Consider the following 12,125-nt stretch of genomic DNA (forward strand, 5'->3'; position numbering starts at 1 on the left):
GATTTCAATTCTTGTCACGTATTTTCTTCTTTACTCCTCTTTTCATTTGCTCATGATAAAAGCCCATTGTGATAAAAAAGTAAATCCTTTTAATGTGATGCCTGTGGTCTTCTTGTCCCTGGCTTTTGCATAGTCTCTGCCTCTTCTAATGTATTTTCCTACCACCCTGGCAACTTAATGACTTCCTGTGACCCCTGAAAGTTATAATATCTGATTTAAATTTAAACATGATAAAACTCAGTTTACCATGTTTAGGGATAAGAAGAAATCAAGATATAGAAATTGTCAAAAGCATGCAGACCTGGAATGTCAAGACTATATTATTTTTCAGGTTTTCTTCTGTACTTGAAAAGCTGAAACTTTATGCCCATTTAGTGTTACATTGGGAGAAATCGTTGCACTGGAAATGAATCCCTTCCTCAGTCTTTTAAGAGCTTTAGTAAGCTTGAAGATTGTCATTATTTTTGTCTGAATGGTTAAGTTCAGTGACCTTCTAAATTGTGTTTCTAAGCTGCTTATGCTACTCTCTATTCTGTATGATTTATTCAGCAGATTATGTTAAAATGTAGGACCTTGTTTCTGCAGATCTCTTCATCCACCCATCTGTTCCCTTCTGTACTCCCTTGGTATTGCATCACCTGCTGCCCCTCCTGTGTTCGTTTCCCATGGTCCTACATGTAACTGGAAGAGGAGTGAGGTTGCATTGCAGACGTCACACCATGTGTGGTGTGGGAGTGTGTTCGGGAACCTGCTGTGAACAAGACTTGCTGTGGCATCAGAGTTTGATGCCCAGGGACAGTGAGCTGTGAGAAACTACCCATTCTGTTAATGTGGCCCATATTTCTGTATTCTCTATGAAAATTATCAAGATGTTTTATTTTTTTAGTCAGAATAAAGACAGATTAATTATAAATGAACACCTGGATAAATTTTCCCAAATTGAAGGTAACTATGAAAACTACCAATGAAATCTGGGAGCCCAATATTAATAGCCTGCCAGAAATCCCCCTTCTTCCCACACTACAAAGGTAACTACTAATTCTTAACATATTTTTACCTATTTCTGAACTCTATAAAATGGAATCATATAGTATGGTCTTTTGTGTCTGGCTTCTTTGTTTCAACATGATGGTTGGTGAAAGATAAAATTCACTAGTATTGTATTGTTATGGTTCATTTATTTTCTTTGCGGGACAGTAGGCAACATGACAGCCCGTGAACTGTCAGTTTTTATAAATAAAATTTTATTGAAATAGCCATATTTGCTGTGTTTGCTTTTGTACTTCAAAGGTAGGCCAGGAAGATATAACAGAGAGCAGAGATCTTATGTCCCACAAAGCCTAAAATTTTTGCTCTCTGGCTCTTTATGGAAGAAGTTTGCTTATTCCTGTTAGTGTTCTGCTGCACTGCCTGAATATTCCAGTTTGTTACCAGTGTTTGCTTCTTACTACTACTGTTTCTTTGAAAATTATTGTTTAAGTATTGTAGGTACTTAGGTACTTGGATTCCTAGGAGGTGTTTACCGAGGGTCACAGGGTATGCTTCTATTGTGCTTTATTAGTACACTTATTTAGTACTGTCAAACAGTTTTCCAGTTTACATTCCCACCAGTAGTGTATGAGAATTGAATGGCTCTACATCCTAAGACTTAATTTCAGATTTTTAAATTTTAGACATTTTGATGAATATGTAATTTTATCTATTGTAAGTTTGTTTGTTTGTTTGCTTTTGGTACCAGGGATTAAACTTGGGCACTTAAGCACTGAGCCACATCCCCAACCCTTTTGAGTCAGGGTCTTGTTGAGTTGCTCAGGGCCTAAGTTGCTGAGTCTGACTTTAAACTTGTGATCCTTCTGCCTCAGCCTCCTGAGCCACTGGGATTACAGACAAGTACCACCACACTTGGCTCATTGTGGCTTTAATTTGTATTTTGATGATGATGCAGGAGGTTGACTACATTTTCATGTGTTTTTTTAAAATACTTTTTTTAATTGTAGATAGACACAATACCTTTATTTTATTTACTTATTTTTATGTGGTGTGGAGGAGGCAAGTGCTCCATTACTGAACCATAATCTCAGTCCCATTTTCATATGCTTGTTAGCTATTTTGATTCCCTGTTTTTGTGACCTATTCTTATTTTTGTTAATTTGTGGAAGATCTTATTATGAATGAATTCTTTGCATATATACATTTCAAATATTTTCTTGTAAGGCTTATATACCTTTTCTCTTTTTATGACTGCTTAAACTTTTAAAAAAATTTTATGAACCATAGCTAATGCAGCAACATGGCCAGATCTCTCATGGATCAAGGAAGGTACAGTTACATAGATATTTATAGATAAACGGACAGTTATCCTCAGCCTTGTCAAGGTACAAGCATCATGAGGAAACACCACTTTCTTGAAGCTTAGTTAAAGTTTTGTGTTTGGGGCTGGGAATGTGACTCAGTGAGTCTTTGCCTAACATTTATAAGACTCTGGGTTTATGCCTAGCACACACACATATATACACACATACCACTACCACCACCAGTTCCTTTTAATTGAGAATGTGGTTTGCTTTTTTTTTTTTTTTTTTTTTTTTTTAATTTTCTTTTTATTAAGAGATGAGTGTCTCAGTATATTGCTCAGACTGATCTTGAACTCCTGGTCTCAAGTGATCCTCCTGCCACAGACTGCTGAGTGGAAAGCTGCTGTGCTGGATCCTGCTGTATTGTTATTTGTCCTGGGGTCTGAAAAAGGACAAAGTTTTTATATTTCACTTGTGAATATTAAAAGCAATGCCAGGGTCTCCAGAGTCTTCACTTGTCTGGGCGTATTTGTTCAGCATTTCATGGTATGCTGAACATTCAAAGACTTTATGAAGTAAGATGATCAGTGTCAAATACTTGAATCAGATATGTGCATTTTTTATGTTGAGAACTATTTCCTTAGACCCTTGGGTTCAGAGATTTAGAAACTGATAAATTCTGATTTATCTAGCTTTAAGTTGCATGAGATTGAAAAGGTTAATTGCATATTGTAGAAGGAAGACTTTTTTTTTTTTTGCTTGCCTTGTGTTTTGTGTGTTTTAATTTTTTTATTTTTTAAAGACTACCTGAAACTGGGTATGGTGGCACATGTCCATATTCCCAGCTACTGGGGAAGTTGAGGTAGGAGGATCTTGAGTTTAAGGCCAGCTTGTGCAACTTAGTGAGATCCTGTCTCAAAAATAAACAAATTAAGCAAATAAAAAAATGCTAAGTGATAGTTGAGGTTTACTTAATATTCTGTTTATCCCCTTTTAATTTTTAGTTTTGTAGATAACATTCCAGGCAATATTACTTGATTAATATAGATTTTGTTTTGCATTTTGACAGTCACATCTATAATTGATACCAGTGATCTGAACCTCACGTATTTGGGGATACTCTTAATATGCAGGCATTTTCTCTCATGTCTAATTTAACTGCAGCTGCATCTTTCAGGAAAGCTGGTTGGCCTCTTGAGGAACAGAGTTAAGGCTTTTGTCAAAGTTACACAACCACTGCATTTTAGTGAAATTTCTCATGTTCTTTAAAACCCTTTCCTTTCTTTTTTTTCAGGTTACATGTTACCGGTGTGGATGCTGTTTTCTTAAGTTTCTGTAGCCATGACATGAGAATACAGTAAGTACCATGCCTTGCTTGGGTATTTACAAAGTGTTCACTCTCTGTGTTTAAACTTCTTCCTCTTACCCTTCCTCTTTTCTTCCCAGGGCCTCACATGTGCTAGACAAATGCTCAACCACTGAACTTCACCCCCAGTCCCTATGTTGTTTATGAGTGGAGAAGTCAAAATATAGAAACAATATATATATTTTTAATCTACTTTTTAAAAAAACCTACTTTTCTCAAAGAAATCAATTCATTTGGTCATTTACTTTTTGAGTCTTTAGTTTTATATGCAAATATGTCACAATAGTGTTTTATGTCATATTCTGACACACACGTTATTGCTCAGGCTATTCCTGTAAATGCCAAGTAACTAAACAAATAAACACATTCTGTATGATGTTTGAGGTTCATATGAGGGTTGCATCCATATTGTGCATCTTGTCTGTTGTCTGTGGTATGGGGTTTAGGAGCGACTATAGTTCAAGGGTGGACCCTGATAAGAGACTGCTTTGTGATTGACTCATGAACTTCGGTTTAATCAGCTGATGTTGGGTGTTACCTGGTGGGGGTTGGTTTCCTGAATGGTCCTGTGATCCTGTTCTAGCCAGTGAGATCCCAAGGCAAGTTTACCTGCAACTTCTGGCAAAGTTCTTCTCATACTTAGTATAGATCTACAGGAAGATAACTGCCTCTTTCTTCTGGATGATGTGTGCTGGTGTGAGGTCTGGCGTGGCCGCAGCCTCTGGCTTCCAGCCTGAGCAAGAAGCCACACAGGGTGGAGGACAGAGTCCAGAATCACAGGGAAACCAGCCCTGGAGCCTGCCCCTTCCCAGGATGTCCAAGTAATTGAGCCAATACATTCCTTTTTTGTTTAAGCCAGTTTGAGTTGGGAGCCAAAACATCCGAAGTGATTCACTTAATCTCCATTTTATTTTTAGTAATCCATTAGTTTCTCCCTGGGGAATGTGGGAGTAATTGCAAAGTGAGGCAAAATAATACCATTAAATTAAGCTGGCACAGTGTGTTGGTGTTGACTGGCATCTTCTTCATGCTTAACAGTTAGCAGGTAGTGATTTAGTATTCAAAGACATGAGAATAAAGTACATCACTTTTAGGGTCTCTCTTTTTTCTTCCCAGAAGGTCTTGCCTCTTAATCAGTTCACTTGGGCTGTGAATACTTGAGAAGGATCTTAGACCACAAGCCCAGAACCATCTCCTCATAAAATGCACGTTTGGCAGTGCAGACCTATTCTCTGTGTTTTCCTCGAACAGTCTATACTCACTTTTAATTCCTAGTTTATTTTTGCCCTTCAAAAATTAATAGGAATATTTCAAATATAAAAGTTATATGAGAAACAACATAACACATTCATATGTATCTTCCCCCAGCACACCAGAGAAGTCAAATGTTTGCCAGTTCTGCGGAAGGATTGAAAACCCAGGTGGTCCTCCCTCACATTAGTTCCCTTTCTCTCCCCTCAGGGAGCTACTGTCCTTGTCTTTATATTCTCATGCATTTTTGTGCTTATGTTACATGTATTTTGAGGCTTCTTAATACAGGTATATGTAGATGCTATGTGCATTTGTTGTTTAACATCACAAGGGAGTTTAGAGTAAATCAGGGTCACTGAAAGAGCCTATACATTTCTTAGATCCCTGTAAAAGATCTGTTTTTAAGCATCCCAGTGATCTGCATAAAATGTTTTAGATTTTAAATGGTTCATGAATGTGAATCAATATGCTGAGAGCTTTTCATCTTATTTGCTGGTACAAAGCACTTTCTGGGCTCCTTAGTCTGGTACTTAGTTCTCTGCACCCACTTCTGCATTTCTATGCAAGTTTAGAATACACAGGGTACTTTTAGAACAACCTGTCATCAGTGAGCTTTTCAGAGTGTTGGTTGCTGTTGCCTTTAAATAGCTTTGTTCATCCTGTGTCCAGAATGTATGTTTTTGGTGAACTTAATAATGAATCCACTTAATGATGATATGTTTTTCTATACCGTGATACTTGGCTATCAGAACCGCAGAACGTAGTTCTGTGCTAAATTTCATTTGTACATGTGCCAGTTGATTTCTGTTACTTATATTGTGGCAGTGGTTACAGTAGAAACCTCCACTACTGTGAACTGACCGAAGTTGAACCTTGAAACTGTGCCTGGTCCTGAGAGCCTTCTCAGAGGTCTTCGCTGTACCCTTATTCCCTTATTTTTTCTGTGACCCAATATTGAATCTTAGAGATGATATTGTGTCATTCTTGTCTGAAATGTGTTCAAAGGCATTTAACTTCCGCATTCAAAACACTCATTCTTTTACTGTTGGAGGATTTATATTACCCTTTGTTCTTGTTTGGAATATTGCCTACAGGAAACTAAATGGTCAGTTCCTTCAGAAATTGTTAATCCTTTCAACTTGAAAGCATAATTGCTGATCAAGTGTCAAGAAAGATTTAAGACAACCAAGAGAATGTCCAGTTTTTTCCATGGTATCGTTTTTATTTAAATGTTTAACATTTGAGAGAAAAAAAAAACTTGGAAGTTTTTTTCTTCTTAATTTGTATATATCAGATTTTGGGTTATACGCCTTTCCCCTGCATCTTATTGTTTTAAAATAATGGGTTCTTTAAAAATTTTTATTTAAATGTAAGTAACTGTCTTTAGCTTTTTTCCTATATCATATCGTGGACCAGAATCTTCAGTTAAAATGTTGCCCATGTTAGCTTTTAGCTACCAGATGGAAATATCCAATCTGTGAGACCCCTGGAAAATGACTATAACTCTCTAGCATTGGGGGACAGTGTGCTGTGTTTAAAATAGATATCAGATCAGATAGAGAGGCAAGACTTTTAAGTTATAATCCTGCAATGTGCTTTATGTCCATTTTGTTATTTAAAAAACTTCAGAGTTGGGCTGGGGTTGTGACTTGGTGGTAGAGCACTTGCTAGTATAGTGTAAGGCACTGGGTTTGATCCCCAGCACTACATAAAGCTAAATAAACAAAATAAAGGTATTACATCCATCTGCAACTAAAAATATTTTTTAAAAAACCTTCAAAGTTATATATAGTTTTTAAGGAAAAAAGGCCTATTGAATGTGTTCTTAGAAAAATCAATTTCATTCATTGCTATTACTCTATTTTTTTTCCTGTGGAATGGTGTCTTCTTCTTCTTCTTTTTTTTTTTTTTTTTAACCTCAGAATGAAGCAGTGCCTTTGTGGGGATGACCCACTGGACTAAGTGAGCTTCTAGACAGTGACTCAGATCTGTAATTAGGTCCTGCTCTCTGCACCCTTGTTGACTTGAAAGCACTGGCCATAGACCATTTAGTCTGGGAAAGCAATACATGAATCATCTGAATTGGCACAAATGATCTGGAATGCTTTCTGCCTTTTATTCTGTCATTGAGAGAATTAGAAAAGGAGACTTCCTCTTTGAGCTTGAAGTAGTATAGAAGGTAAACATACTCTGGTGAAAGTAGATTTCTTCCCCAGATAGAATGAAAAGGAGTAGAATATTTGATGTTTAAAAGCAGCTCTGATTTCCCAGGTCTTTTAGCAGATTCCTGCATGCTTTATACTCTCGTTCCTTTGTGAGGAGCAAGAACTGTAGCCTGTCTCCCAGCTCCTGTCTGGAGCCAGATACGGGCTACCTCTTAGCACAACTGAGGTAGCTGTTGTGTCTGTTTTGCTTCCTTCTGACATCACACTGATCAATCTCTCTCATATTTAGAATGGAAATTCGTTATTTTTTTCCTTTGTTTTCTCAAAATGATGGGTCAACAGACGAAGACCTCTTGGATACCTGGGAGTGAAATGGATGAAAGTCTTTTTTGTGTGTATTCACTAATAGGTTGAAGTGTTTTGATTTATATAATTAAAAAGGCCAAAAATTATCTGTGTTTCAAACTGTTCTGTAGCAAATCTTTAAAATGATCAGATTCATTCTAAAGTTGAAGATATTGCTCAGGGGTGGGAATAATCTTTTCCTAGATTGGGAGAGTAAGTAAACCTTTTAATTAGTTCTTTTCTTCTGGTTTGCTCTGAGAATGTATTGGAGATTTTCCCCAATACTTATTACCTCTCTTACTGTGTCTGCTCTGAAGAGAAAAGGATAAGCAGATTTATCCATTTAGTTGATAAAAACAGATTTTCAACTTGTAATGTGAGTTGACTTTTCAATGTGTGAATAAATCTTTATTTTCACGTTGGAATATATGTGGGTGGGCATCTCAGAGGAATACGCCTTTTGGCAGGGAGCAGAAGTGAGCGATAGCTGTGTAATTTTGTGTTTTATAGTCATAATTGCTGTTGTGTGCTGTGGATGTATGTGCACATGCCCTGAGTTGTCTTTATTAGTCCATAGCATTGCTGTTTTTTAGACCTTGTCCTGTTCTGGATTTGGTGAAAATAAGATATTCAAATTTTAAAATTATTGTTAACATATTTACTAAGTTAAGTTAAAAGACTTTACAGTGAATTTCTGATAAACTGGCAAAATATTTTATCTCAGTGATTATGCTTGATAAGATTGCTTATTAGTTAGGTAGATCTTTTGCTGTGGGTGTGGTGCTCATCCCTGTAATCCCAGTGACTCTTCAAGCTGAGGGCAGAACATTGCAAGTTTGATGCCAAGTGGGGCAACTTAGTTAGATCCTGTCTCAAAATAAAATATAAAAAGGACTGGGGATATAATTCAGTGGTAGAGTACCTCTGGGCTCAATCCCCAGTACTGGAAAAACAAAACAACTTTTCCCTAATAGAAATCACAAAACCTTTATATCAGGGATTTAGGCTGCATCATTAAGAGTGCCTATTCACTAAAAACTGTGACCTCTTTTGTCATATGAACTTGTATAGTGCCCAGTTAACCTTCACTTACTCTTGTATTGCAGTTAGAAGCCAGGGGGCCATGCTTCACCCAACCTTGCTACCCTGAGTGTGTATGTTGTGTAAATAATTGGGTCATTGGCCAACTTGCAAACAGAGGCACTTGAAAGGGTTGCCTTTTGTAGGGACTTAACATCACTTTATGGTGTCTAGATTGCTTGGGTAAACTATTTCTTCATGGCACTGGATATCTCTTGTTAGTGGGTATGGTGACTGCAAGACTTCAGTCAGGAATTCCAAAATTTTTTGTTTTAATATTTTTTTTTAGTTGTGGGTGGACCTTTATTTTATTCATTTATTTATATGCAGTGCTGAGAATGGAACCCAGTGCCTCACACATTAGGCAAGTACTCTACCACTGAGCCACAACCTCAGCCCTTCCAAAAGTTTTAATGGGTGGAAAAATATCTAAGGGAGTTTAATGTTAGATCACATCTTATCCCTACCAGTAACAGATGCCTTCTCAGTTTTCTGAATGAATGCTAATCCCTGATTAAAGCTTCCTACTCTTACTTTAAAAAAATTTCTTCTCAGACCAATTAAATAGAATTAGTTTGGTCTCTGGAGTTAGGTGTCCTCTATGTAATCTGGAAAGCCCCCTACTAAACAGTGTGAGCAGATAGACCATCTGTCTCTGTTTTGTCTGAATATTTGGCCCCATTCCTAAAATTTGAAGATATTCCCGTTGTATTAACTACACTGTGGCCTCATTTTAAAGATGGAGAAACTAGTGTCTGTCCATCTATTCTGCACATGTATAGTCTATTGGCTGTAAAGATTCAGACCATGGCCTAGCGTTCATTGTTGCTATAATTTGATTCTTTAATTGTACTTTGATGATCATTTGGAATAACATCTATTCAGTTATATCTGTTCAAAGCATCGAGGAAATTTCAGTTAACACCCTGATCTCAACAAATTTTAAGATTAGTTTTTACAAAAATGATGTGTGCTTGTGAAAAATGTAGGAAATGCAGATAAAATAAAAGTGAAAATGAAGACCATCTATAATTTTACCACCAGAAATAACCATTATTAACTCTGGCTAATAATGTGTTCATATAGAACATAAAATATACCATTAAAAGGTGTGTGTGTGTGTGTGTGTATGACACCAATTATTAATAAAGGGCTGGCTGGAGCAATGGCAGCCAGAAACTCTTAAATGACTCTATATGGATTGTGTTTATCTTAGTATCCTTGAAACTGCAAGCATTTTTTTCCTACTTTCTGTGACCTTTGTATCATAGGATGAAGTAAAGTGTCTTCCAAATAAGAAGCTGGTCTCTGGACTATGCAAAATAACATTTGTTGCCATTGATATTTTTAGGGAGATGTTCTATTACAGGGCACTTTTCTTAATGTAAATGTGAATTTTGTTCTTGTTTTTCTAAGTGAAGGCACCATATAAAAGAAGCACTTTGTAAAAAAAGAAGAACAACTTACTTTCAAAAGAAATATCCTCTGCTCCCAAGATAGATAGGAGAAAAAAGTCCAGTCACCAAAGTCACCAAACTATCAAGGGAAAATTGGATGTCATAGTGCCCTTGGATTTTAAAAATCATTTCTAATATGGTATACCTATCCCTTGCATCATTCTATCCAATGTGCCACTTCTCTGTGCTTCCTCCTCTAGTCCTGTTTTTATAAAGCCTCAGGTAACTTCACAATGCTGCATTGCAAAACTCTGGAATTCTGCACTAGCTCATCTCTCTATCCCATTCTGTCATGCTTCAATTTGTGACAATTTGGGCATTATTGTGTGGTTTTCAAATCATCACATTGCAAACATTCATGGAACCAACAGACATCTCCTTGATCTAAAAGTATTTGTCCTTAGTGATGTTTTGATCGTTTCTGAACATCTGTTTGCTGACCTCCTTCTCCAGTGCTGAAGATAGCTTGGTATGCCACAGCCCTCTTAACTTCCAGTGGGCTTCTTTTAAGTGTCTGAGCTTAACAGAGGCACTCGCCTTGAACAGTGATGCACTTCAGCCAGTTGGCCAGTAATGACCCCTGCAGTTTCTGGTCCTGAAGCCATTGTGGTATAAACAGAGCAAATGATGGGAGCTTTGTCGCTGCCCTCTCTTCCAAGTAGAGAGTGCACAAGTTGTTTTAAAGGAAGTCTGCATTTTGTGGTGTCACTCAGGTTTGGAGCCACATTCATTTAGATTTTAGCCCAGAATTTTTTGGGAAACTCCACCCCTGGAAGAAAACAAAGATTTTTAAAAGAATGTGTTTCAGCAGCTGTTAATGTTAGTAAGAACACTGCGCGGCCTTTGAAGATTCTTTGGTAAGACAGCAGCAGTTTGTTGGAGTTCACTTTTGCAATTGCCGTGTCTTCCACTGACAGTGTGATTTAAATTGCATTAGGCAAATATTCCTAGGTTTTAACTTATCTTTATGACATATTGTTGGAAAAGGCTTAAATTTTGAGTCACTGGTGTTAATGTATTTTCAGTTTTAAGCATCAAGTGGAGAACTTAGTATTAAAAGAAGAAAGCAAATTTTTGTTTTCAGAATATTACCATTAATAAATAGTAATTATATCTTTCATGCCTGTTTTTCTGCATGGATGACTTGCAGGGAAATAGAGATTTCGTATGAGATACTGATCATGTTCAATAGTTTTGACCTCTTGTTATTTTATCAGTGTATTGATTGCTTTTATTGCACAGCCGGTTATTTTATTTCAGTTAACTGTTCTGAACCCTAATGGTAACTACTTTACATTAAGAACCCTGTCCATCCTTCTTCTTTGATTGGAGAAGTTTGGCCTTCTAAGTGGAGGATGGAAGTAAGACCAAGTTCAGGCAAAGAATGGAGTGGTGGAAGGAACCTGGAAAGAACAGAGAAAAGCTTTTGTTCATGGGAAGAATTTGTAGCCTAAAATAGTACCAGCTGTCTTTGCTCCTTTAAATGTGTTTATGTTGACCTGAGTCTCACCAGGCGAATGCCATTTTCTGACCAAGGTTTGAGGGTGGTTTTTGAACAGTAGACAGCTTGTCAGTGTTTAGCTTTTTTCATAGCAGATTCTTGGTTAATAGAAAGTTTGAGTGAATTCCTTGCTGACTTTTTAAAAATATATATTTTTAGTTGTCAATGGGCCTTTTATTTAATTTATTTATATGCACTGCTGAGGATCTAACTCAGGGCCTCACATATTCCAGGCAAGTGCTGTACCACTGAGCCACAACTCCAGCCCACGCTTGCTGACTTGTTAACTGCAGAAAAAAATTAGGGCCCATGCTTTCTTTAAAATAGCCTAATTTCCTATTTGATAAATTCCTCCCTCATTAATTCTGTGAGGAAGTTGAGAGATAATAGTCTGACCTTTTTTTTTTTTTTTAAAGTCTCTTCTTCCTTAGTATTTACATTAGGATGTCTCTCTTTAGAGGAGTGAGAAATTATTTTCTCTAAAGGTTTCAAGATCAGAGTTGAAGAATTGTCTAGTTCCCAGTGAAGTGACTTATAGCTATTATGGTTTTTGGTCCTCTGTGAACTGATTGAATTAAAATTTTGTTCTGAAATTACCACATTCCTTGAGATTTTTGGAATCCTCGAGGTGAAACCACAGCTTAGAATAATTGCTGTAGGAATAGC

At 36.9% G+C, this 12,125-nt stretch overlaps 1 protein-coding gene across 1 annotated transcript in view; it reads left to right on the top strand.

Annotated features, from left to right (window-relative positions):
• Sipa1l1 (signal induced proliferation associated 1 like 1) overlaps positions 1-12,125 on the top strand; it is a 367,944-nt gene that overhangs the window by 182,653 nt on the left and 173,166 nt on the right. Inside the window, 1 exon segment of the mRNA XM_047538302.1 lies at positions 3,589-3,651. The gene's annotated coding sequence lies outside the window, so the exon portion shown is untranslated.

Source organism: Sciurus carolinensis, chromosome 2 (assembly GCF_902686445.1).
Source record: "Sciurus carolinensis chromosome 2, mSciCar1.2, whole genome shotgun sequence".
NCBI lineage: Eukaryota > Metazoa > Chordata > Mammalia > Rodentia > Sciuridae > Sciurus > Sciurus carolinensis.